Here is a 27,689-nt window from a genome sequence, read left to right as displayed (position 1 = left end):
TATATATATATATATATATCCTTAATATATAATATGGCACTCTCTATAATAATAAAGAATTGGAAACAACCTAAGTGTCCAAAAACTAGGGATGTATGCAGCCGTTTCAGAAGATGTAGAAGAATATTTAGGAACAAAAAATATTTCAGGAAAGATATTTAAAATAACAAAGCAATAATGAAAATGCAGCCAGTAGGGGGAAAGAAGTTGTAACTTTGACAACCTGACACCAGAGTTCTGATAGGGAGGGACTATTTTGATTTAGCAGAATAACTTATCTCTTTGTAGTTTAGAATAAAGCAGAAGAAGCATTGAATTGCCTTGTGCAAAAGAGGATGGGCACTGGAAATGATTGCTTTGGAGTTTATTGCTAGAGGGGGTTGAATTTGGAAAATGAAAACGATATTCATTACCTTCTCAGGGAGAGAAGCTGGGCAGCTGTTGCTGCTGTACTGCCTCTGGAGGGATGGTCAATGAGAATTTTCCAGTGATTTGAATAACTAATGGACTCTTAAAAGAACTGCTCTCTTAACATGCAGTTTCAAGTTATTCTCTAAGCTGAGCTTCAATATAAGCCATCCTTTCTTGCTCCCAAATTTTCCCTAAAAGTTTGCCAACACACCACCTTGTTTAGGCCATATTTTGGGGAGAGAAGGGGTTGGGGAAATGAAGAAGGGACATTTCATGCCCAGAAAGTGAAATGAGCGGTGGAGATCAAGGCAGAAAATCAGAGCTAGAGGTAATCAGAAGAAACATATCCCCACCGTCACCTCCACAAAACCCCCCAAGAACCCTCAGAGATATTGGTAGGGACTTGGACTTCATACCCTTTCATAGGACAGAGGTTTGAGCAGAATTCTTTTCTAGCTCAAAGGTTGGGGAGACCCATAAAGTACATGCTATGAAGAAACTCAAGAGAAAATTCTTTAGAAGGATACACAGTATGCAAAAGTTACTTAACATGCTAAAATTATGAGCATTATTTATTTTCCTCTTTTGCTCACCTGTATTTTGATTCTTCTATAATGAATCCATATTACTTATATAAGTTTTAGAAATAAAAGTGTACTGAGGGAATACGTAGATCTACCAGAAAGCTGACTGGTGGTTGCCAGGGGCTGCAGGAAGGGAGGAATGGGAAGTGACTGCTTAATGGGTGTGGGTTTCCTTTTGGGAAGATGAAAATGCTTTAGAACTAGATAGAGGTAGTGGTTGTACAACATTGTGAATGTACTAAATGCCACTGAGTTGTTTACTTTAAATGATTAATTTTATGTTATATGAATTTCACCTCAACAGAGAAAAGAGAAAAATGAAAAAAATCTACTGCGGAGAAAAACATACAACATAGATCAGACTCTGTCACTCTTCTGCTTAAAATCCTTCAGGGACTTCCTAACTCTTTAGCATGGCAAACAAGGCTCTTCACGTCCTGGCCCCACTGCTGCTCCACCACAGCTACCCCTTCCTATACACCTTATTCACCAGCCATACAAAACCATGTGCAGTGCTCTGAAAGGGCCTATTCTTTCCTGCCTTTGTGCCTTTGTATGGCTTTGCTTTTCTTGGAATGCCCTTCCCCTAGTTAGTTTCCGCTCAGCCTTCAAAACTCAGCTAAACATCTCCTCCTTTGAGAAGCTTTCCCTGATTTCATAGTCTTGGGTGCCTCTTCCCTTACACCCCAAGAACCTTCTGGACATTTCTTTATTTTATCAGTGTAGGTGATTGTGAATCTTTGGAGGATGGGGCCTGGGCCTTTCCTCTCTTTAGCTTCAAAAGTTGGCCCAGGACAGAAGCCACAAGAATGTAGAATGAATAAGAACAGACTTAAAATCACTGAAAATAACAACCTTTTCTAATGTAAACAGGTAGTTACCCTGGGCATGGAATTGAAAATGATTCAGAGATGTTTAACTGGCCTACTATGATATTTATCATAGAGGAAGAGGATATCTTTTCTTTTTCCTTTTTATGAATTATTTAGGAATTGAAGTATGATAAAAATTCTGAATGATAGGTTAATAAAAATGTCAATCTAATTAGCAAAATGGTCCCACATGGGGGATAGAGGGTTGCAGAATACTGATGCTTTTAGGAAAATGCCTAAAAACTCAATTACTCTTGCAAAAAAAAAAAAATCCAAAAACAAAAGAACCATGATAGGTAATAGATAAAAAGAGATTTTTTTTTTGATACCTTGACTCAAAACTAAGATATAGTATTGCTATCTTAGGATGGTTTTTAAAAATACCAAAGTTTTTTAGGGTTTTTTTTTTTTTTTTTTTTTCGGTATGCGGGCCTCTCACTGTTGTGGCCTCTCGCGTTGCGGAGCACAGGCTCCGGACGCGCAGGCTCAGCGGCCATGGCTCACGGGCCCAGCCGCTCCGGGGCATGTGGGATCTTCCCGGACCGGGGCACAAATCCGTGTCCCCTGCATCGGCAGGTGGACTCTAAACCACTGCGCCACCAGGGAAGCCCCCTTACAGGATTTTAAATGAGCCTAAGTTCCTAATGAAATCATGGATCTAGGCAAAAAAATCATCAATGGCTGCTAAAACTATTAGGTAAAATGTTGATGAGGAACATATGTATCAGACTGGCAGCCGCTGAATCCACTGTTCAATCTTAGCATTTACTAAAAGCAGGACAGTCAGACATTAATTACCTCCTGATAAAATGCAGTAGGAAGTACACTGCTTAAGAAACAGTCTTGCCAAAAGAATTGAACCTGAATTTAACATCTCTAATCATCATGTTGTGAGAAATATAAAGGAAATAGGAGCATGTTAAATTACCCCATTGAGGTATGAGAAATCAAATCAAGAAGATGGGAATTTGGGACTTCCCTAGCGGTCCAGTGGTTAAGACTGTGTGCTTCCAATCCAGGGGACACAGGTTCGAATCCTGGTCAGGGAACTAAGACTCTCCATGCTGCAATGGTCTGGCCAAAAAAAAAAAAAAAGATGGGAAATTCTATAAGACAAATGACAATTTCTTCAATGAATAAGTTGTATGAAGAAAAAGGGAGGGGAAAATCAGAATTCAAGGAAACAAAGATTTGAGACATAAATTTTGAATAAACAAAAAGATAATTTTGAGACAACCTAGGAAAATTTTCCTGGATTGGGTGTTGATCTTATTAAGGAATTATTGTGAACTATTATGTCTGATAGCAGTGATTATCACACCATTGTTCTTTTTTCTAAAGTTTATTTTTTATTTTATTGAGGTATAGTTGATTTACAAAACACCATTATGGTTTTTTTTAAGTTCTTATATTCAGAGATTGAAATGTTAATGGTGAAATGATATGAGGTCTTGAATTTGCATTAAAATGCTTCCTAAAAAGTGTGTGTTGGGGTAGATGAAACAATAATGCAGAATATTAATAATTGTTGACTCTGGATGATAACGGGCACATGGATTCATTATACTATTCCTTCCCCTCTCGTGTATGTTTGAAATTTTCCATAAGAAAAAGTTTTAAAGAATAAACCTAACATTCAACAGCCATGTGGCAATGTTTATAAGCCCATCTACTTAGCCAAGACTGTGTCACGGGAGATGGCATTGTTGGACCAATGGGAAGATCTTAGGCCTTGGAGTCAGAAAGTCCTGGGTTTGAATTCCAGCTCTGCTACTTACTAACCTTGTTAGGTAGGGCAAGTTACTCACTTCTCAGAATCTGTTTTCTCATCCACAAACAGGGATAATATTACCTACTTCAGAAGATTTGCAGAATAAGTGAGATGATATACAGAGTGTCCATCACGTGCCCCTCACAGAATAAATACTCTGTGAATGTTAACTACCTTATACTAATCCAATTATTTCCTTTATTGTTTTTTTAAAATAAATTTAAGTAATACTCCCCCAATTTTACTCTCCAGAGGAAGGAACCACTGTAAACAGTTTGGTGTTGGTATCTTTCTGGGCTTTTTCTTTATATCTATAAATATATATAGGAATATGCATCTACATACATGCAGTGTGGGTTTTTTAAAACAAAAATGGAATCTTATATTACATATTACTTGGCAATTTACTTCTATCACGTTACAATATATAGTGTGTCTCTTTTTGTCAGTTCATGTGGCTCCTACATGTGATTCAATCAGTGTGCCATTCATATGCCTTTACTCCCAGGTATGAGCATTTCTGTGAGATGGAATCCTACAGAATTGTTAGGTGGAAGAGTGTGTGTAGTGCGTATCTTTATGGTATTACAAAATGGCCCTACTGCCCTTCTACAAGTTACTGAGTTACTTTCACATGAAGACCTCAATATTATCTATTTTCTATACATTTCTAAGTTGCATCCTGGAAGATATGCCCTTTCTGGTACCACTTATTTCTCAATAGGCACTGAAAGTGTTCAGAGAATAAATATGTTTGATTAGCAAAAATCAGCCTCATGGAAAATAGTCAGGCTCCATTCTGCTATTTGTTCCTGTTAGAGAATAATGCAATGCATACTGTTTTCAAGGTTGAATGTAACGGTGTATTGGATAAAATAAATGGGAGTCCTAGTTTTCTTTGTGAAAAGCCAGTGAACATTGTTTGAGTCAGAATCCTGAGAGAAAGCAGGGAAATAAAACCTCCTCTCAAATGAGGTCCCAGTGAATGGCAGCCATGGAAAAGTGGATGAGTAAAGAAAGAGGAAGGAAAGTCTGCCTTGATTCCCTGGGGAGTTCAAGATCTCACTTTCCCCCCCTGTTGTGCTAGTGACTTTTAGAGAGGACAATTCTAGAGAAGGATGGTTTCAAAAAGAAAAGAAATCCAAATGGAATCCAATTTGGCCTTACTTATGTCAGAGCACCTGCCATGTGGTGTACAATAGTCCCAGGCAGAACTCCTAAGAAAGATCACTTTGTAAACCATCCTTCTGCTGTGGGAGTTCAACAATTGTCCTTTGTCCGTGCAGCCCTCCCATCATCCCGCTATGGAGTTGCTGGTCCAAACCACTGTAGTAAGGTTTGCGCAAGAAGAAATTATTCCATTGTCTTTTAGAAGTTAGATCAATAAGGGTGATATCATTCATGACGTATGGCTTTCCTTGGGTCCCAGCTGTTCCAGATGTAGGAGATCATGTGCTACCCCATTGCTGGATATATTTCTCCAGATCCATAGGCAATAGGGCACATAGAAGATGACCTGTGTCAGATGAGAATCTACTTAAGCCCCCAAAATGCTGACTTTTCTTTTAGGTGAAGTGCAATCAACATTTTGCTTAGTGACTTCTAAAACAATGCATGTAAAAAAAATAAATGTACTGTTCTTTCTTGCACTTAGAGTTAGGTTTTAAATACAAGGTACTAACTCAATTCATTGCATTTGACCTCCAGAACACGTTTTGTCTCTAATTCCTTTTTTAGTCCTGAATCAGTCTTTTGCCAACGACAGATGGGTCAACCACAACAAATGGGCAGTTTGCACATGAGACTTAATGTACAACTCCTTGTTTGTTTTTCCTTGACAGGTAACTTTAATTATTTTGACAAATATTTAATGTGCCAGGTATCGTCCTAGGTGCTAAGGATAAAGCAGAAGAAAACAACAAAAATTCTTGCCTTTGTGGGTTTACATGCTAGTTGGGAAGCTTCATTCATTCACTCACTCATTTATTCCACAAGCATTTATTGATCTTCTGATACAACTCAGGCCTTAAACTACATACTATGCCTAAATAGGATTTTATCCCTGCCCTCAGAGTCTAGTGGGAGAAATAAGACATGTCCCCTGTCCTCCCCTGCTGCCCACCATATACCCTCATATATAGAAAGTACAGAAGAGGGGCACCTCGTTCAGGTTGAGTGGTTCAAAGAATGTTTCTCAGAGAAACATGTAAACAAACAAGTAAGTTGAGGCTGGAAGAATGAACTGATGGGGGAGAAAGGCAGACCTGGTGGTGATGAGATGGAGCATGGCATAGGGCCCGGGCCAGATGAGGAGACCAATGAATGCTGTTGAATGAATGAATGAAACTTCCCCAGGAGAGCATAAACTCCATGAGATATGTTCTGGGAACTGCAAGTTCCTTCCAATGGCTGAAGTTTAAGGTGTGTGGGGATGAGAAGCAGGAGACAGGGCTGGGGAAGGAGGCAGGGTTGGGGCTTGAGGTAGGTCTGGCTAAGGAGGTTTGTCCTGATGACAATTAGAAAATTTGTGGATCAATTTAAATGGCAATATGACATGGTCTGATTGGTTTATTCTTTTCTTAAAAAAATATATTTAAAAAATTCCACAAATGACATATGTTTATTTTAGATGACTCTTATGGACTTTTTGTGGGAGCAATGATTTCATTATACTATTTTTGTAAATGGTACTTTGCATATCTCTTTCTGCTTCACAGTGGAAGGACATTGGACCTGACATACAGAAGTCTCTCAGTAAAGATTTGCTGTTTTTGAAATTCCATGGACACTGGTAAGTTGCAGTCAGCTTAGGTGAGGCCATGATCTGGCCCAATTGTGCCACTCCAAGAAACTGGAGTTTCATTACCTAACTAGGAATATTTAACAATTCCCCCTGCTGCATCATTGCCACTATGTTTTTTTATCTCCATTTTTGTCACTTTTTATTATGCAAAAATCCAAATATTAATGTATGTAAAAATAGAAAGGGGAGTATAAGAAACCCTCATATACCCACCACCCAACGTCAACAATTAACAACTTACAGCCAATCTTGTCTCATTTATATCCTTTCCTCTTCCCAGCCACTGCATTATTTTGAAGTAAATCCAAGACATCAGATCTTTTTGTATGTATCTCTAAAAGATAAGAACTTGTTTAAAAACATATCCATAATTATTACAACTAACAAAATAAGGAGGTATTCTTTACTGTCATTAAACATACAGTCAGTGCTCAAATTCCAACTGTCTCTCTTTTTCTTAAAGTTGGCTTATTTGAATCATGAGTTAAAGTCCGCATTCGTATTGGGTTGTATACGTTTTCTTTAATTAATAGCTTCCCTCTTTTTCTTTTTTTTTTCCTTACCTTGCTTGTTATTTATTTAACTAAAGACTCTTAACAGAATGGTTAAGTTGAAAACAGCACTTTAAGTGTGCCATTTTCCTTCATGCTCACCTTCACTGGGTTTTTTTTTTTTTAACACCTGATAATTTTTAAGGTACAAAACTGTATCTCATTATTGCACAACATTATTTTAATTTGAAAATCATGTCTAATGTTGCCTTTTTTTTTTTTTTTTTTTGCGGTACGCGGGCCTCTCACTGTTGTGGCCTCTCCCGTTGCGGAGCACAGGCTCCAGACGCGCAGGCTCAGCGGCCATGGCTCACAGGCCCAGCCGCTCCACGGCATGTGGGATCTTCCAGGACCGGGGCACGAACCCGTGTCCCCTGCATCAGCAGGCGGACCCTCAACCACTGCGCCACCGGGGAAGCCCTAAAGTTGCCTTTTTTTATCCAGTCAGCTTTATCCAACCACTGAAACACATGGTGATCACACCATATACCAAAATGAGTTCTAGATGGAATAAAGGGTTACATATGAATAAATAAAACCATAAAAAACTAAAATAAAATATAATATTGAACATATTTTTGGAAAGGGAATATGTTACCTAAACATAAAAGCAATGGAAAAATGTCACAAAGAAAAGTATCAATAAAATCAAGTATATGCTGTTAAAACTTTTTGGTCAACAAACACGAAATGAAATGATAAACTGGGTGGGGGAAATAGTTACCATCTATGAGAGACAATAGTTTAGTAGCTTTAATACATATGGTCTTGTTTAGATTGTCACTGGGTCCGGATGGGTCCACTCACAAGGTGACACCAAGTCAAGATTCTTTAGACTCTATCTTCTTTTTAAAAAAATTTTTATTGGAGTATAGTTGATTTACAATGCTGTGTTAGTTTCAGGTATACAGCAAAGTGAATCAGTTATACATATACATATATCCACTCTTTTTTAGATTCTTTTCCCATATAGGTCATTACAGAGTATTGAGCAGAGTTCCCTGTGCTATACAGTAGGTCCTTATTTGTTATCTATTTTATATATAGTAGTTTGTATCTGCTAATCCCAAACTCCCACTTTATCCCTCCCTCACCCTCCTCTTTGGTAACCATAAGTTTGTTTTCTGCATCTGTGACTATTTCTGTTTTGTAAATAAGTTCATTTGTACCATTTTTTTAGATTCCACATATAAGCAATATCGTATGATCTGGAAGTTGTATTCTTTTCTCTAGATCTCCTGCCCCAGTTATTCACTTGAGAAATGTTAAGATTTCTAACATTTAGTCTCTCTGTTCTGTCTGTTGGTTTCACCATCCTTCTACTCTGTTGACCCCAGGAGCTCTGCTGGGCCACTGCTGACCTCCTTCCCATCACTGACATCTGTCTTTCTTCTCCTCTAGCAATCAGGAAAACACTTTCTACTCCTTATGACTGACTACTGTCAAAGGAGCTTCCTGCAAAAGAGCTTCTGGGCCCCTAATGACCCAGTTAATTTTGTTAGACCACAGACCTTCTGTCCCTGAACTCACAAGCACTCTTAGGAGGAAGGAAGAAGGGTGAAAGTGCAAGTCAGAGGATGATCAGGCCCCTGTGGTAGCTAAAACTTTACCCTCTCTGACTCCCAGGATCTGCTACATAAATTATTTCCTGGCTACAAGTGACAGAAGCTGATGCTGGCAGATTAGGCAGAAAAGGGATTTATTTAAAAGATATCGGGTAACTCATAGAATTGTTGGGAAGACTGGAGGAAACAATTTTGAGGCTAAGTTTCCAGGAAAATCCCCCCAAATTAGTAGCACAGCTGGCCTGATAAGCACACTGAGGCCAATGCCCTGTCACCACTCAGTAACCATATGCTACCAGGAACTCAATTTGACTGCAGCCACCGCTGCCAAAGGCATCAGTGTTACTTCTGTACCTTACAGACCATTCCAGTTTCCCCAAACCACATAGCTCTGCTACCTGCCTCACCAGCAAAAGGAGTGCACTGTGCAGCCTTTCCCCTCTCACTGCCACTTTCTTCACCAGAATCTCACACAAATGCATCTGATTAGAGGAGCGTAAGTCACATGCCTGTGTCCTAACTGCAAAGGAGAGGGACAGGAATGAGCATTTTGCATTCTAACTTAGTGGGACTCAGAAAGGGAAAATTCTCCTAACATCAGAAGGGTGTTCAAAAGGCAGTGGATACCAAAAGACCAGGACAAATGTTTAGCAGAATGAATGACTTAGGCTGGGTATGGCATGGGGTGGTCACTTACAGAGAGGGTGGCCTTATACCTACTAATTAAAATATGGACTGAGTTATAATATGGAATGACATACAAGGTTATTTTGGAGGCATTATTTTTAATAGCAAAATATTGGAAACTATCCAAATGTTCAGTAATAGAGGTTTGATTGAATAAAAATCAATCAATGGTACATCAATACACACATGGAAGACAATGCACTTGAATGAAGGGGAAGGAATGATCTCTAGAATATATAAGCGAAAAAAGCAAAGTAGAGAATAGTATGTGTAGCACCTGTCTATTCTGTAAGAAAGGTGGGGATGTATTTATGGTTCAACCACAGAAATTGCCATTTTTGCTGATAAAATGGTTAATCTTTAGCAATTTCATACAATTCAACATAATACAGGGCAGAGGAGACAAGGATGGAAAAGAGACTTTTCTGAATATATATTTATTATGCATTTTTGACTTTGGAATCATATAAATGTGTTTTACACATTCAAAGTTAAATTTAATTTAAAAGGACAATTCCTAAGATTTTAAAACAAACCAAAAACAATGAGCTTAACTGTATATGAAGTTAATTATGTAGCTGCACAGAGAGGACAATTATTTCAAGTGACTCTACAATGTGGTATATTTGCTGTACATACGTAGTGGAATATATTTTAAGGGAGAATAGAGCTGCAAAGAAATCTAACACTGCACTCGATAGTTATGTCACTAGTAGGTCTTTACATTAGTTTTTTTTTTTTTTTTTGGTACGTGGGCCTCTCACTGTTGTGGCTTCTCCCGTTGCGGAGCACAGGCTCCGGATGCACAGGCTCAGCGGCCATGGCTCATGGGCCCAGCCACTCCGCGGCATGTGGGATCCTCCCGGACCGGGGCACGAACCCATGTCCCCTGTATCGGCAGGCGGACTCTCAACCACTGTGCCACCAGGGAAGCCCTACATTAGTATTTTGAAACTACTTTTTATGTAGTGTAGCACAAAGTAATAAGTAATTATGTTAATGCTATTAAGAACCAAGATTTTTAGTGTAAGAGAAGAGAAATATAAAATCAAAGGCATTCATATAAATACATTTTATTTATTTATTTATTTAGAACAGGATTGGGAGGGCTTTAAATGCCAGACTGAGGAGTTCAGATCTTTTTTTTTTTTTTAATAAATTTATTTATTTATTTTTGGCTGCGTTAGGTCTTCGTTGCTGTGCGCAGGCTTTTCTCTAGTTGTGGCAAGCGGGGCTACTCTTCATTGCAGTGCGTGGGCTTCTCATTGCAGTGGCTTCTCTTGCTGTGGAGCAGGAGCTCTAGGCTCACGGGCTTCAGTAGATGTGGCGCACGGGCTTCAGTAGATGTGGCGCATGGGCTTAGTTGCTCTGCAGCATATGGGATCTTCCCGGAGCAGGGCTCAAACCTGTGTCCCCTGTATTGGCAGGAGGATCTTAACCACTGTGCCACCAGGGAAGTCCCTAAATAGATTTTAATATTAAATTTGAATTAGAAATATCAGTATATGCTTATGATTTTTTCCTTCTATTTCTATACTTTTCAGAAAGACCTAGAAGCATTAAAACCCCATGGGCAATGGGCAACCTCTAGTGCCCAGACTGTGGTCCCTAAATGACATTCTGCGTTTAAAGGAACCAGGGGGCTTCCCTGGTGGCACAGCGGTTAAGATCCTCCTGCCAATACAGGGGACAAGGGTTTGAGCCCTTACTCTGAAAACTGGCAATTTAAGAGAAATAAGTAAACGTTATCCTGCTTTTCCAATTCAATCTGCATTTCAGGATGACCAAATAGCCCTAATTAATGAGGAAAAGTTCTTCCTTACACACAATTCCCAGCTAATATATGTGAAAGGAATGACAGAATTAGAAAAATCACCATTTTATAATCCTAATGATATAATTTAAGGCAAAGATCAATAAAGGATGAGAGCATTAGATGAAAGGCTTCAAGCCATTTCATGATGCTGAACTCTTTTAGCTTTTGCTGGTCTGTAAAACTCTTTATCTCTCCTTCAACTCTGAATGATAGCCTTGCTGGGTATTTTTGGTTGTAGGTTTTCTCCTTGCATCACTTTTTGGGGAGCTCATTCTATCAAGAGGCCACTGGTGCTGGCAGGCACCATTTTGGAGTCCTCCCTAGTCCCAGGACCTGGAGGGGCCCACCAGCCGGTGGGCACCAGTCCTGGGATTTCGCAGGCTAAGTAGCTAAACTGCACAGCTGGCCTGCTGGTGGGTAGAGCTGTGTCCCTGTATTTCAGAGCATGTGAGATTTTGTGTGTGCCCTTTAAGAGCGGAGTCTCCATTGCCTACAGCCCTCTGGCTCTCTTGAAAGTAAGCCCCACTGGCCTGCAAAGCCAAACGTTCAGGTGGCCCCATCTTCTTGTTGCAGGACCCCTGGGCAGGGGCTCAGACCACTTCCTCCTTGGGGAGAACCTCTGCAATTATAATTAACCTCCCATTTGTGGGTTGCCCACCTGGGGGTACGTGTCTTGAGTATAATGCGACTCCACCCCTCCTACCTGTCTAATTGTGGTTCCTTCTTTATATCTTTAGTTGTAGAGGATCTTTTCTGCTAGTCTTCAAGTAGTTCTCATCAATAGTTGCTCTGTAAATAGTGGCAATTTGGTGTGCCTGGGGGAGGAAGTGACCTCAGGAGATTCCTACTCTGACATCTTGGCACTTCCCTAGAAAAACAGCTTATGGAGAACTTTACAGTGGAGAGATCTAGCTGACACCACCTGAATCTGCTGATCAATCTTAACTTCCCTAAGAGTGGGACCACCAGAAAATATGTGCTTCTTGAGATGCCCCGTTATGGAAAACAGAACCTGATTCTAACAAGTCTTTTAGAACTAACCTCCAGTTTACATGAAATACAGGAGGTAGAGGCTCAGGTTTAAGTGATGCCACAAGGACATAAATGGATAAATTCAGAATATAGGAGAGTCTAGAGAACAACTGAACTATTTAATCAAGAAGTCAATGGCATAAAGATAAATAAAAACTTGGGGCAAGGGGGAGAAACTGTTCTAGATTATAAAAGACTCAAAAGATATAACCATCAAATGCAGTGTGTGGACCTCGCCTGCATCCTGATTCTAAGGAGCCAACTATAAGAAATATATTTCTTTAGATATTAGGGAACTTTGAAAATGGTCTAAGAATCAGATGATATCAAGGAATTACTACTGTTGTTAGGTGTATTACTGGCACTGTGGCTATATAAGAAAATATTCATATATTTTATTTTATTTAAAAAAAAACAAACCCAAAACCTTCAGGTTCTTTTTTTGAATTATATTATTTATTTATTTATTTTATACAGCAGGTTCTTATTAGTTATCTATTTTATACATATTAGTGTATACATGTCAATCCCAATCTCCCAATTCATCCCACTACCACCACCCCCACCCCACTTTCCCCACTTGGTGTCCATACGTTTGTTCTCTACATCTGTGTCTCTATTTTTGCCTTGCAAACTGATTCATCTCTACCATTTTTCTAGATTTTTGTGTATGGTGTTAGGGAGTGTTCTAATTTCATTCTTTTACATGTAGCTGTCCAGTTTTCCCAGCACCACTTATTGAAGAGACTGTCTTTTCTCTATTGTATATCCTTGCCTCCCTTGTCGTAGATTAGTTGAACATATGTGTGTGGGTTTATCTTTGGGCTTTCTATCCTGTTCCATTGATCTATATTTCTGTTTTTGTGCCAGTACCATATTGTCTTGGTCACTGTAGTTTTGTAGTATAGTCTGAAGTCAGGGAGTCTGATTCTGCCAGCTCCGTTTTTTTTTCCATCAGGATTGCTTTGGCTATTCGGGGTCTTTTGTGTTTCTATAAAAATTTTAAGATTCTTTGTTCTAGTTCTGTAAAAAATGCCATTGGTAATTTCATAGGGATTGCTTGAATCTGTAGTTTGTTTTGGGTAGTATAGTCATTTTCACAATATTGATTCTTCCAATCCAAGAACATGGTATATCTCTTCATTGGTTTGTGTCATCTTTGATTTCTTTCATCAGTGTCTTACAGTCTTCTGAGTACAGGTCTTTCACCTCCTTAGGTAGGTTTATTCCTAGGCATTTTATTCTTTTAGTTGCAATGGTGAATGGGATTGTTTCCTTAATTTCTCTTTTTGATCTTTTGTTGTTAGTGGATAGGAATGGAAGAGATTTCTCTGCATTAATTTTGTATTCTGCAACTTTACCAAATTCATTGATTAGCTGTAGTAGTTTTCTGGTGGCATCTTTAGGATTCTCTATGTATAGTATCATGTCATCTGCAAACAGTGATAGTTTTATTTCTTCTTTTCCAATTTGGATTCCTTTTATTTCTTTTTCTTCTCTGATTGCCATGGCTAGGACTTCCAAAACTTTGTTGAATAATAGTGGTGAGAGTGGACCTCCTTGTCTGGTTGCTGATCTTAGAGGAAATGCATTCAGTTTTTCACTATTGAGAATGATGTTTGCTGTGGGCTTGTCATATATGGCCTTTGTTATGTTAAGGTATGTTCCCTCTATGCCCACTTTCTGGAGAGTTTTTATCATAAATGGGTGTTGAATTTTGTCAAAAGCTTTTTCTGCATCTATTGAGATGATCATATGGTTTTTATTCTTCAGTATGTTAATATGGTATCACATTGATTGATTTGCATATGCTGAAGAATCCTTGCATCCCTGGGACAAATTACACTTGGTTATGGTGTATGATTCTTTTAATGTGTTGTTGGATTCTGTTTGCTAGCATTTTGTTGAGGAGTTTTGCATCTATATTCATCAGTGATATCGGTCTGGAATTTTCTTTTTTTGTAGTATCTTTGTCTGGTTTGAGTACCAGAGTGATGCTGGCCTTGTAGACTGAATTTGGGAGTGTTCCTTCTTCTGCAATTTTTTGGAAGAGTTTGAGAAGGATGGGTGTTAGCTCTTCTCTAAATGTTTGATAGAATTCACCTGTGAAGCCATCTGGTCCTGGACTTTTGTTTGTTGGAAGATTTTTAATCAGTTTCAATTTCATTACTTGTGATTGGTCTGTTCATATTTCTATTTCTTCCTGGTTCAGTCTTTTCTAAGGATTTGTCCATTTCCTCCAAGTTGTCCATTTTTTTGGCATAGACTTGCTTGTAGTAGTCTCCTATGATGCTTTGTGTTTCTATGGTGTCCATTTTAACTTCTCCTTTTTCATTCCTGATTTTATTGATTTCAGTCCTCTCCCTCTTTTCCTTGATGAGTCTGGCTAAAGGTTTATCAATTTTGTTTATCTTCTCAAAGAACCAGCTCTTAGTTTTATTGATTTTTAATATTGTTTTCTTTGTTTCTATTTCATTTATTTCTGCTCTGATCGTTATGATTTCTTTCCTTCTACTAAGTTTGGGTTTTGTTTGTTCTTTCTCTAATTCTATTAGGTGTAAGGTTAGATTGTTTATTTGAGATTTTTCTTGTTTCTTGAGGTAGGATTGTATTGCTATAAACTTCCCTCTTATCGGCATGTGGGATCTTCCCGAACCGGGGCACGAACCCGTGTCCCCTGCATCGGCAGGCAGACTCTCAACCACTGCGCCACCAGGGAAGCCCTAAGTTTGGGTTTTGTTCGTTCTTCTTTCTCTAATTCCATTAGGTGTAAGGTTAGATTGTTTATTTGAGATTTTTCTTGTTTCTTGAGGTAGGATTGTATTGCTATAAACTTCCCTCTTAGAATTGCTTTTGCTGCATCCCATAGGTTTTGGATCATTGTGTTTTCATTGTCTTTTATTTCTACGTATTTTTAAATTTCCTCTTTGATTCCTTCAGTGATCTCTTGGTTATTTAGTAATGTATTGTTTAGCCTCCACATGCTTGTGTTTTTTACGTTTTTTTTCCCCTGTAACTGATTTCTAATCTTATAACATTGTGGTCAGAAAAGATGCTTGATATGATTTCAGTTTTCTTAAATTTACTGAGGCTTGATTTGTGACCCAATATGTGATCTATCATGGAGAATGTTCTGTGTGCACATGAGAAGAAAGTGTAATCTGCTCTTTTCGGATGGAATGTCCTATAAATATCAATTAAATCTATCTGGTCTATTGTGTCATTTAAAGTTTGTGTTTCCTTATTAATTTTCTGTCTGGATGATCTGTTCATTGGTGTAAGTGAGGTGTTAAAGTCACCCACTATTATTGTGTTACTGTCGATTTCCTCTTTTATGGCTGTTAGCATTTGCCTTATATATCGAGGGTGCGTATATATTTATAACTGTTATATCTTCTTCTTGGATTGATCCCTTGATCATTATATAGTGTCCCTTCTTGTCTTTTGTAACATTCTTTTTTTTACAGTCTATTTTATCTGATATGAGTATTGCTACTTCAAATTCCTTTTGATTTCCATTTGCATGGAATATCTTTTTTCATCCCCTCACTTTCAGTCTGTATGTGTCCTTATGTCTGAAGTGGGTCTCTTGTAGGCAGCATATATATGGGTCTTGTTTTTGTATCCATTCAGCAAACCTGTGTCTTTTGGTTGGAACATTTAATCCATTCATGTTTAATTATTGACATATATGTTCCTATTACCATTTTCTTAATTGTTGTGGGTTTGTTTTTGTAGGTCCTTTTCTTTTCTTGTGTTTCCCACTTAGAGAAGGTCCTTTAGCATTTGTTGCAGAGCTGGTTTGGTGGTGCTGAATTCTCTTAGCTTTTGCTTGTCTGTAAAGCTTTTGCTTTCTCCATTGAATCTGAATGAGATCCTTGCCGGGTAGAGTAGTCTTGGCTGTAGGTTCTTCCCTTTCATCACTTTAAGTATGTCTTGCCACTCCCTTCTGGCTTGTAGAGTTTCTGCTGAGAAATCAGCTGTTAACCTTATGGGAGTTCCCTTGTATGTTATTTGTTGTTTTTCTCTTGTTGCTTTTTTTTTTTTTAATTTAATTTTGGCTGTGTTGGGTCTTCACTGCTATGCGTGGGCTTTCTCTAGTTGTGGTGAGTGGGGGCTACTCTTTGTTGTGGTGCACGGGCTTCTCATTGTGGTGGCTTCTCTTGTTGTGGAGCATGGGCTCTAGGCATGAGGGCTTCAGTAGTTGTAGCACACAGGCTCGGTAGTTGTGGCTCATGGGCTCTAGAGCGCAGGCTCAGTAGTTGTGGTGCACAGGCTTAGTTGCTCCGTGGCATGTGGGATCTTCCCAGACCAGGGCTCTAACCTGTAACCATTGAGCCACCAGGGAGGTCCTCCCTTTTTGCTTTTAATAATTTTTCTTTGTCTTTAATTTTTGTCAATTTGATTACTATGTGTCTCGGCATGTTTCTCCTTGGGTTTATCCTGTCTGGGACTCTCTATGCTTCCTGGACTTCAGTGGCTATTTCCTTTCCCATGTTAGGGACGTTTTCGACTATAATCTCTTCAAATATTTTCTCTGGTCCTTTCTCTCTCTCTTCTCCTTCTGGGACCCCTATAATGTGAATGTTGGTGTGTTTAATGTTGTCCCAGCTCTCTCTTAGGCTGTTTTCATTTCTTTTCATTCTTTTTTCTTTATTCTGTTCTGTGGCAGTGAATTCCACCATTCTGTCTTCCAGGTCACTTATCCATTCTATGACTCAGTTATTCTGCTATTGATTCCTTTTAGTGCATTTTTCTTTTTAGTTATTGTATTGTTCATCTCTGTTTGTTTGTTCTTTAATTCTTCTAGGTGTTTTTTCTTTAATTCTTCTAGGTCTTTGTTAAACATTTCTTTCATCTTCTCAATCTTTGCCTCCATTCTTTTTCCGAGGTCCTGGATCATTTTCACTATCATTATTCTGAATTCTTTTTCTGGAAGGTTGCCTATCTCCACTTCATTTAGTTGTTTTTCTGGGGTTTTATCTTGTTCCTTCATCTGGTATATAGTCCTCTGCCTTTTCACTTTGTCTGTCTTTCTGTGAATGTGGTTTTCATTTCACAGTCTACAGGATTGTAGTTCTTCTTTCTTCCACTGTCTGCCCTCTGGTGGATGAGGCTATCTAAGAGGCTTGTGCAAGCTTCCTGATGGGAGAGACTTGTGGTGGGTAGAGCTGGGTGTTACTCTGGTGGGCAGAGCTCAGTAAAACTTTAATCCACTTGTCTGCTGATGGGTGGGGCTGAGTTTCCTCCCTGTTGGTTGTTTAGCCTGAGGCGACCCAGCACTGGAGCCTACAGGCTCTTTGGTGGCACTAATGGCAGACTCCTGGAGGGCTCACACCAAGGAGTACTTCCCAGAACTTCTGCTGACAGTGTCCTTCCCTGGTGAGCCACAGCCACCCCCCGCCTCTTCAGGAGACCCTCCAACACTAGGAGGTAGGTCTGGTTCAGTCTCCTCTGGGGTCACTGCTCCTTCCCCCTGGGTCCTCATGTGCACATTACTTTGTGTGTGCCCTCCCCGAGTGGAGTCTCTGTTTGCCCCTGTCCTGTCGAAGTCCTTCAATCAAATCCTGCTAACCTTCAACGTCTGATTCTCTGGGAATTCCTCCTCCCATTGCCGGACTCCCAGGTTGGGAAGCCTGATGTGTGGGGCTCAGAACCTTCACTCCAGTGGGTGGACTTCTGTGGTGTAAGTGTTCTCCAGTCTGTGAGTCACCCACCCAGCAGTTATGGGATTGGATTTTATTGTGATTGTGCCCCTCCTACCTTCTCCCTGTGGCTTCTCCTTTGTCTTTGGATGTGGGGTGTCTATTTTAGTGAGTTCCAGTGTCTTCCTGTCAATGATTGTTCAGCAGTTAGTTGTGATTCTGGTGCTCTCACAAGTGGAAGTGAGCGCATGTCCTTCTACTCTGCCATCTTAAACCAATCCTTTCATATATTTTAGAGATGTGAAGTGACGTATCTAGAGAAGAAATAACGTGAGGACTAGGATTTTTTTTAAATTAATTAATTAGGCTACGTCAGGTCTTAGTTGTGGCACACAGGCTCTTTGTTGCAGCGTGCGAGCTCTCTAGTTGAGACATGCGGGCTCTCTAGTTGTGGCACACAGGCTCTTTGTTGCAGCGTGTGAGCTCTCTAGTTGAGACATGCGGGCTCTCTCGTTGTGGCACACAGGCTCTCTAGTTGTGGTGCATGGGCTCCAGAGCACGTGGGCGCAGTTGTTGCAGCACGCAGGCTCTCTAGTTGTCGTGCATGGGCTCTAGAGCGCACAGGCTTATTTGCCCTACGGCATGTGGGATCTTAGTTCCCCAACCAGGGATCGAACCCACACCCCCTGCATTGGAAGACAGATTCTTAACCACTGGACCACCAGGGAAGTCCCGAGGGCTGGGATTTGCTTTAAAATACTTCCACAGAAAAAGGAGAAGGATAGATAAAGCAAATGTGGCAAAATCCTAACAATTGTTGAATCTGAATGATGGGTATTTTTTATAATATTCTTTCCAGTTTTATTTGTTTGAAATTTTTTGTATTAAGAAAAGGTAGTGGGAACAGGCAAAATACAAATCTTCTGGATGATAATTCAGCCTAACCCTTGAAAGTCAATGGAGCAAATAAATGGGAAAAGTTTTTGTCATACAGACTAACTTGCTGTTCTTTAGTTGTCAGCTCACACTATGTGGTAAAACAACCTGATGTCAGTGATCACACCTTGGATGATGTGATCATGGCCAAAGGAAGGGCTGTTGGTGGGTGTAACAGTTCTTTCTCTCTCACATCTCTTTTTTTGCTAACACCTGAAGTGGTACCTCAGCACAGCCAAGCAGAGTACAGAGCAGTTTGCAATGTTGTTTTGCATCCAAAAACTGCTAATCACACTCAGTGCCTTTGCTGATTCACTGAGGAATAACTTTTAGTCCTGTAAGTAGATCTCAAGATTGAAATCAGAACTTGGAAGAATTTAACAAGCATGTTGCCCATATCCCACTTTTCCTGACATTTCCTCCATGCCTTCCCTGTTTGAGTAAGGGTGCTGGGTGAAGGAAGAAGAAATTTTTTGGATGAAGCATTACAAAACTCAGGGATGCAAATTCAGCCAAGTGTGTGGCCCCTTTCCATTCCAGAACCTGGTGCAGGCAGACATCACAAATTGATCACAGATTTCTTTTTCTCTGGGCTCTGCTTGCCATACTACTCCAGGTAGCACCATATTGATGAAATTGTTACCAAACCAAACTTGGGTCCACTCGTCTGCACACAGTAAAGCCAATCTACTGACACCAGGTTGTGGTGAAGGAAAGGGCAGCATTTATTGCAGGGGCCAAGCAAGGAGTCCAGGCAACTAGTGCTTAAAAGACCCAAACTCCCCAATGGCTTTCAGGGAAAGATTTTTTTTTTAACATCTTTATTGGAGTATAATTGCTTTACAATGTTCTGTTAGTTTCTGCTGTATAACAAAGTGAATCAGCTATACATATACGTATATCCCCATATCTCCTCCCTCTTGTGTTCAGGGAAAGATTTTTAAAGACAGGGTGAGGGAAGAGAGCTGTGGGGTGTATGATCAGCTCGTGGACATTCTTCTGATTGGTTGGTGGTAAGGTAATTGGGAATCAACATCATCAACGTTTTGGTTCCAACTGGTGTGGGGTCTACATGCTTGTGGGCAGCATCCAGTTAACTTCTTCCACCTGGTGGGGGTTTCAGTATCTGCAAAACAGCTCAAAGGATGTGGCTCAGAATATTATCTATAGCCCTTTAGGAGGAACTAAAAGGAATTAAAAATCCTTGACTTTGTTTAATGGCTAAACTATTATTATTTTGTCTTACTTGACTGTTTTCCTTTCTTTCTGCATTTTGTCACTTCTCTGATTAAATTTCTTCTTTGAAACTTAGGGAAGGAGGCTAGAGTTTTTCTATGGACAAGAGGCAGGGAGAGGACGTCTGGGCGGATGGGGTGGTCCTGCTCTGGGAAGGCCGCATGGGGTCCTGCTCGGCTACAAAATAACTCCTACTCAAAAACATCTTCAGACTAGATTATAAAGCATTTGCTTAGCTTTATTTTTTACCTTTTACAAACAAGAAGAAAAATACTTTGACTAGAAACTCAAGGAATTTAGATTAGATTGGATTTGAGGAAGAGCCTCATGTGAGGAGGTTGAAATCTGTGAATAATTACTTAGAAATATTAAGATATTTTTCTTAAAAGACCTATTAAAACTGGGCAGATTCTTTTTTTTCTTTTTTTAAATTTGGCCACATGACATTGCTTGTGGGATCCCTGACCAGGGATAGGGCATGTACCCTCGGCAGTGAAAGTGCAGAGTCCTAACCACTGGACCACCAGGGAATTCCATATTTTTAAAAAAAATTCTGGGCAGATTCTTATTGTCTGGAGTGGTCTAGGACTAATGAGGTTGAGCACCATCTTTTGGCCTATGTCAGAGCATCTGGCATTTTTGCCTGCCCAGCATCCCTTTTCCCTCCTCCTTATAATAGAATACTCTTTACTTTGAGGAAATCTGTCTGTTTGCATAGGTCTGCCCCTTCTCTTCTACATGGGGTGAACAGGCTTACCCAGTCAGATTACCCCATTTCCTTGAACACAGAAGTTAATACATGGATGGGCACAAAACTCTAGCTGGGCACATTAAATTCTAGCCATTTTTCAGATCTTTTGGAGAAAAAGCATTAAGTTGATAAAGTGGCTGGCTGTGAAGCTTGGGTTGCTGATGGCTACAATGCCCTTCACATGGAGAGAGCCAACAAAACCGAAATGCTGGAAACAGTTGAAAAGAAAGTCATCCTTAAACCATTTGACCCTTTGGTTCTAACTGTGCTAGAAGCAAGATTAACTCCTGGATAATTTAAATATGAGCAAATTGTCTTTTTTTTCTCCCTTAGTTTGAATTGGGTTAGTGTCATTTCCAGGGAAAGTCTTAATTAGCATGGCATGTGAGATGCTTCATTCATTCCATTAACATTTATTAAGGTGTTGCAGTCACTTTGACACCCTGGAGATACAGGAAAAAAAAAAAGACAATCATTATTTCAAGGTGTCTACAGTTAAAGAGATAGTTATGATACAGAACTAATATAATAGATGACACTTACATAGTGCTTAATATGTTCCGAGCACTATTCTAAACATTTTATATATACTAACTTATTTAATTTTTACAGCAACCCTTTGATATAGGTTCTGTTACTTTTTCCATTTTAGAGATAGGGAAAATCAGGCCCAGAGAGGTTAAGGAAATTGCCAACGTTTACCCACTTCAGAAATAGAAGATCTGCAATTCAAACCCAACTAGCTTGGCGTTTAACTACAACATTCTAGAGCTTCATTATACCTAAAGGTCAATGTTGGAGTTATCCTGGAGAATAATCAATAATAATGGCCACCGTTCACTGAATGCTTCTTATGTGCCCAGCCCTGTGCTAGGTGCATTCCTGCCTTAACACATTAAATATTTTCAAGAATTTAATGCAAAGATTATTGATTGTATAGTTGAGGGAACTGAGGCTCAGAGAGGTTAAGTGGCTTGCCCAGATCACACAGCTAACAAATGGCAAAGCATAAATTTAGATCCAGACATGTCTGCTTCCAAAGGCTTTCCTCTTTCTGTCATGTTTCTCTAAGGACCATACCTTCTAGCTTTTCCCCTAGAGGTGTGGCATGTCTAGGATGCTTATGACTAGGAAATGGAGCCAACAGTGGGAGTCCTTTAATGCCAGAGAGTGTGGCAGATTTTGTTCCCAGCAGTGCTCTTGGAATTTGTGTATACCTTGCAACCTGATAGTCCTGAGAATATATCTGCTGTAGTGGAGGGAGATTAAGAAATTCATCGGAAGTGTCTCTTCGGGAGAATAAAAGGATGTTATTTGTTTATTTTTGTGGCCGCCATTCAAGTGTTGAAGAAGGAGTAACTTGCTTTTGTTCTGTTTTTTGCCTTCAGACCAGATCTGTGAATAAGAAGGCTCTTGGATAAGGTATGTGTCAAGTATACTGAGGACAAAGTGCACATTTAATTAGAAAATCAGGGAATAAAAGGCAGTATTTGGAGTGGGGGAGATTTCTGTAATCCCCAACAGGCATTTTTATCTAATAAAATCACACCCAATACGGGAGAAGCTCTTAAGGTACCTCCATGTAACCAACTCACAGGATTAACTGATGCTCTCCATTCCTCCTGGAAAACTTATCAACAAAGGCATACCTGTGTGCTTCTGTGCCCAAACATTTACTGAGTGCTTAACAAGCTTTTTATATAGATTAACTCATTAAATCCTTACAATACCACCATTTTACAGGTGAGAAAAATATAGCATGAGGAAGTTAAATAACTCAGCACCAATTAGATGCTTACCAGGAGCCAGTGATGTTTGCTAGCAAACCAATTTTTGCTGGGCACACATGGTGTAATTTAATTAAATAAAGTGTAAATCTGTGAACTATGAATGTAAAGAGAGATTGAGCTATTATTTCTATGAAAACTAAATTGAATGTTTTGGAAAGGCTTGATAATGTCTGATTCACTTTGGTGTACAACAGAAACTAACGCAGCATTGTGAAGCAATTATACTCCAATAAAGATGTATTAACAAACAAAGGTTGCTATTGAATTAGGTATGAGCAAGACCACTGCTCTTTCCTGTCTCTATGACTGGGCCTGCTGCTGCTAATTAGAAGTTCTTTTCTATGTTTTCCTCCAGCAAATGCTTCCTCCAGATCGATCTCCTCTGAGAAGCCTTCTGAGGTAGCCTGAGTTTTACCAGTTCTGTGACTCAGCAGCAAGTTGCTCAATCTCTCTGAACCTTAGAGTCTGTATCTGTGAGACACAGATAATAATATCTACCTTGCAGGATTGTTGTAGAAATTAAGTGGGGTTATCTGGGCCATAGTAAGTACTCAACAAATGGCAAAAATTATGGTATGCTTGTTGTTTTGCTGGGGGCTATGGAAACAGATGAATGAGGTAGTCCCTGGCTCCAGAAGCTGAAGACGAGCACAGGACTCTGCCTGCTTTTGGCTCCACTTGCCCTTTAGTGAGCTGAAGCAGATTTTCACAAATGTAAATGGAAACTTTTCTAGATGTTTTTTTGACACTGACACCACTGTGTCATCCAAGTTCTCAGTTAGCATTTGAGTAACTCATCCTGAAGGCCTGGAATGCATCAGCACAGAGATCATCTTATATTTAGTCACTAAATGATTTGTCCTGAAGCCTAAAGGGGCCATTGGAAGGCCTTCAAGAGGAACAGGTTCCAAATCACAGAGGCCACATGGAGGAGGCTCTGGGATTTCTTCAAGTTGGGTTCAAATCATGGCTCTTTGACCTCAGGAAACTTACACAATAACTCTGAGTATCAATTTCTTCATCAGAAAAATGGGGGTAATGATTCTCATTTCATAGGTGGTAACAAGAAACAGATGAGATGAAGTGTCAAGTGTTCAGCACAGTACTTGGCATATAGTCAATACCTAATAAATGTTAGTTTCTAACAAGTGAATATGAGTAGGTAGGAATGTAGTGGGCACACAGCTAACCTATGAGCTGAGGAATTGCAAGTAGGCCTTTGTTCAACACTTTCTTTGTGCTATCATCACAAAGACTCTAGTCTGGATAGCCCATTGGTCTGACCCTGCACACGGTCTCCTCTTAGTCTTCCAGTGGAAATGACTAATACTCAAATTCTTATTCCATTATTTAACTTGCAGAGTTGTCTTGAGTGAGGCAATCAGCCTCTGGGAGCCTCAGTTTGTTTATAACATGCAGATACAAGTGCCTACCTTGCAAGAATTATGAAAGGAATAGAAATAATGAAAAGCATGTAAGAGTGCTGACACAGGTACTCAGTGAGCTGTGGCTAGTTATAGTATAGTAGGACGCCTTTATCTAACTAGAAGTTGGTCAATTGATCAAAAAAGTTGATTAAAGCAGGGAATCTTAGGACTCCCCTGGTGGCGCAGTGGTTAAGAATCCACCTGCCAATGCAGGAGACACAGGTTTGAGCCCTGGTCCGGGAAGATCCTACATGCTGAGGAGCAACTAAGCCCGTGTGCCACAACTACTGAGCCTGTGCTCTAGAGCCCACGAGCCACAACTACTGAGCCCACATGCCACAACTACTGAAGCCCATGCACCTAGAGCCCATGCTCCACAACAAGAGAAGCCACTGCAACGAGAAGCCCGTGCACCACAACGAAGAGTAGCCGCAACTAGAGAAAGCCTGAGTGCAGCAACAAAGACCCAACACAGCCAATAAATAAATTAATTAATTAAAAAAAAGCAGGGAATCATAAAAAAAAAGATACAATCTTTCCTTCCCTCACCATGTCCTCCTAGTACCACTGAGATCATCAAACCTGTTAACTTCATCCCTAATGGTGGCTCCCATCCCCATTCCTGGCTCGTATGACAGACATGAGTCATCTACCTACAAAGGCTAGAAATTCTGCTCCAGGCATAAAATTTGGTCTGCAACCTTGCAGATTTTCCTGCTCAGAGACCAGATAAATGACCACAGGCCAGAGCAGGATGAGAAAAGGGTGGGGGTGGCATTCACCATGGACCACAGAAGAGGAAGATGTGGAGAGATCTGAAATGGGGGGAGGTGGTTCGGGAGGTTTGAAGGGAGGAGGAACCATGAAGTGGGAACTGCTTCAGTGACCAGCTGTCCCTCATGCTGCTGTCTGGAGTGGACCATGCGTGACCTACAGAATTGGGCTGCCCACAAGCATCTCATTTGGAATGAGTTATTTTGCCCTGGAGGGCTTGGCAAGCTTTCCTTCCCCATCTGACCTTTCACATGTTAGCAGCGTTGACTCTTGTGAGCCTCAGAACATAGGGAGAGGGGATATGGCCTCCTGGTGGGGTAATGATGTCCTGAAAGGAAATCCTGACCCTGCTGTCAAAGTGGGAATAGACAGAACCAGTTTGAGCTGACCTCTGTGTTGGGATGATGGTGGAACACCCCACCTTTTTATGCATATTACAAATTGCAAACTCTGTGGATTTAGGGCTCTGTGTTTCTAAGTCAAACTGGAGGCTACTCCCACTCTGAACTGGGAGCCATATAGTCAAGGCAAAATCCACCTGCCACAGGTGATGCTCATATCATAATCAAATGCACACTTCTGATTTAGTTGTTCTTGCAGCTTATAATTAGACCTTGTCAGAAAAAAAAAAAAAAGAAAAAAAGAAACTTGAAAGCAGCTGTGTTTTGGTGCTATTCACGTCTGTGACTGACCTAGTTTTTAAAAATTAAAAATGTGCCATTGGTATTTGTCACATCTTTGCGCCTTGCTCACACTCCTATAGGATGAGCATTGAGAAGTGTTTTCTGAGCTGTGAGCATATGGAGGAGGAAGGGCATTGTGGCTGAGGGCATTGACCAGCCTCTCAAGCAAAATTCCAGAGGCATAGCTCTTCCTGAGATTTACCTTCACATGTTGAAAGGAAGATGGCAAAGTAGAGCTCTACAAATAGATGAGTTTTAGAGGTAAATAAGAGAGGATGTTGTTTATGCTGTGTTCTCAATGTTTTTGCCACCACTGGCCTAATGATAGAAGTGAGCTATAGAGCTGAAACCTTAATCATCAATCCTCCCATCCCATCCCTGAGTACAGAGGGTCTGATTGCCAGGATATTCCCTAAAGCTTGCAGAAAAGTTGGTGTTTATTCTAAAGAAACAGAATGAATTAGGACTATCCTCTGTGTCTGGGTTTTATTTATTTATTTTATTTTTATTTTTGGCTGCATCGGATCTTAGTTGTGGCTCACGGGATATTCGTTGAGGCATGAGGGATCATTCGTTGCAGCACGCGGGCTTCTCTCTAGTTGTGGCGTGTGGGTTTTCTCTTCTCTAGTTGTGGTGCACAGGCTCCAGGGCACATGGGCTCTATAGTTTGCAGCAGGCGGGCTCTCTAGTTGAGGCGCGTGAGCTCAGTAGTTGTGGCACACGGGCTTAGTTGCCCCACGGCATGTGGGATCTTAGTTCCCTGACCAGGGATCGAACCCCTGTCCCCTGCATTGTAAGGTGGATTCTTTACCACTGGCCCACCAGGAAAGTCCCTGTGTCTGGATTTTAGACTTTCCAAGTATAATGGCTGGTTCTCTGCCTGCTCATTATAAAACAAAGCTTTCAGCCTCCCAACCACCCTCCCACGCAGAAGTCACAGGAAGCTCTCCTCTCTCCTCATTCTCAAGCATGTATAAACAAGCAATGATGACTAGGCATAAAGGACAAGATAAGCTAACAGATAAAATAATAATACTGAAGGAAGCAGAGATAACTCAGGGGAACAGACCAAAGCATGAAATAAACATTTAAAAGAATCATCTAATTAGTATCCTCATAGAAGATGGTGCAGCCACAAAATAAGAACAGTTTGGTATTAAAAAGGAAAATGTCAGAGTGCAAAATCAGGGCTTTCCCAAAGTTGACAATAATCCTAACAATTTATATGACCTAACCGATCATTATGTGTGAGGCAGAAAGAAACTTTTCTAAACTATCAGCTACAGAGAATGAATTTTGATCAACCATAGAGACAAGACTGAGTTATCTTTCTATTCTCCCTATTGAAAATTATAAGATCATTGTCCTATGAAGAGGTTATCAAAAAAGTAAACAGTTAAAAGCTGTAGGGGAAAAAGTGTATGGAGGTGTGCCAGCTTTTTAAAACTTGTAATTTGTTGTAATTTCTTTTCTCACTCTACATAAAAATTTACTGTCAGATATAATTTTGTATTCATAATTTAATATTCTTTTCTTAAAGAGACCTCCCTCTTCCCGCCTCCACACACCGCCACCAATTTTCTAACTTTCAGGCCCCACGAAGCCTGGATGTGCCCCTGGCAGTGCATTGCTTGCAGATAGAACAGAGAAGATGGCAAACAAACTGCAGAATGATATATACCATAAGATTTCAATTCAAATACCTTTCAAATACCCAACTCTCACTATCTATTGATTATAGCTACACACGCAGGTAGTAAAAGTGTGAAAACATAGACTAGGAGGTACACATCTAATTTATGAGAATGGTTGCTTTGGAGTATGGGGTGCTCTGTTTTCACTTATTTTCTGAAGCAAAAATGAAAAAGTGTTAACATGTATTTATTTTGAATGGTGGATATGTGGATGTTATTTTATTCTTGGTGATTTTCTTTTTTCAATTTAAATTGTATAATTGTAGTCAAATTCCCTCAGAATTTGGAAGGCATTGTCAATAGTCTTCTGGTATCCAGGCCATCCTTTGCAGTTGACCTGATTTTCCCTTCTTTTTCCTTGTGGTCCTACTATTTCACAACAATCTGTCTAAGTATGGACTTTGAGTCCCTCATCGTGCTAAACTTTTGTGAACTTTCCAACTTGAGGACTCATGTCCTTCAGCTCCAAGTATTTCTTTTCTATTAGTTCTCTGTCAGTTTTGTCCTTGCCATTTCTGTTCTCTTTCTGGATCTCTTGTTAGTCAAATGTTAGACTTCGTATTTTTGTCTCACATTTTGTTCGGACACGCAGGCTCAGCGGCCATGGCTCACGGGGCCAGCCGCTCCGCAGCATGTGGGATCTTCCTCGACCGGGGCACGA

General features: G+C 40.1%; 1 long non-coding RNA gene across 3 annotated transcripts in view; it reads left to right on the top strand.

The window, feature by feature from the left end:
• The window catches only part of LOC112402437 (uncharacterized), a 91,020-nt gene that overhangs the window by 33,948 nt on the left and 29,383 nt on the right, over positions 1-27,689 (top strand). For all 3 annotated transcript variants that reach the window (XR_003003705.1, XR_003003703.1, XR_003003704.1), the window contains exons 3-4: positions 6,356-6,429; positions 22,049-22,082. This is a non-coding gene — a long non-coding RNA (uncharacterized LOC112402437). The remainder of the gene's footprint in view (positions 1-6,355; positions 6,430-22,048; positions 22,083-27,689) is intronic.

This window comes from Neophocaena asiaeorientalis, unplaced genomic scaffold (genome assembly GCF_003031525.2).
Source record: "Neophocaena asiaeorientalis asiaeorientalis breed wild unplaced genomic scaffold, Neophocaena_asiaeorientalis_V1.1 scaffold363, whole genome shotgun sequence".
NCBI classification, from domain to species: domain Eukaryota; kingdom Metazoa; phylum Chordata; class Mammalia; order Artiodactyla; family Phocoenidae; genus Neophocaena; species Neophocaena asiaeorientalis.
This window is presented reverse-complemented; position numbering and strand designations above follow the sequence as displayed.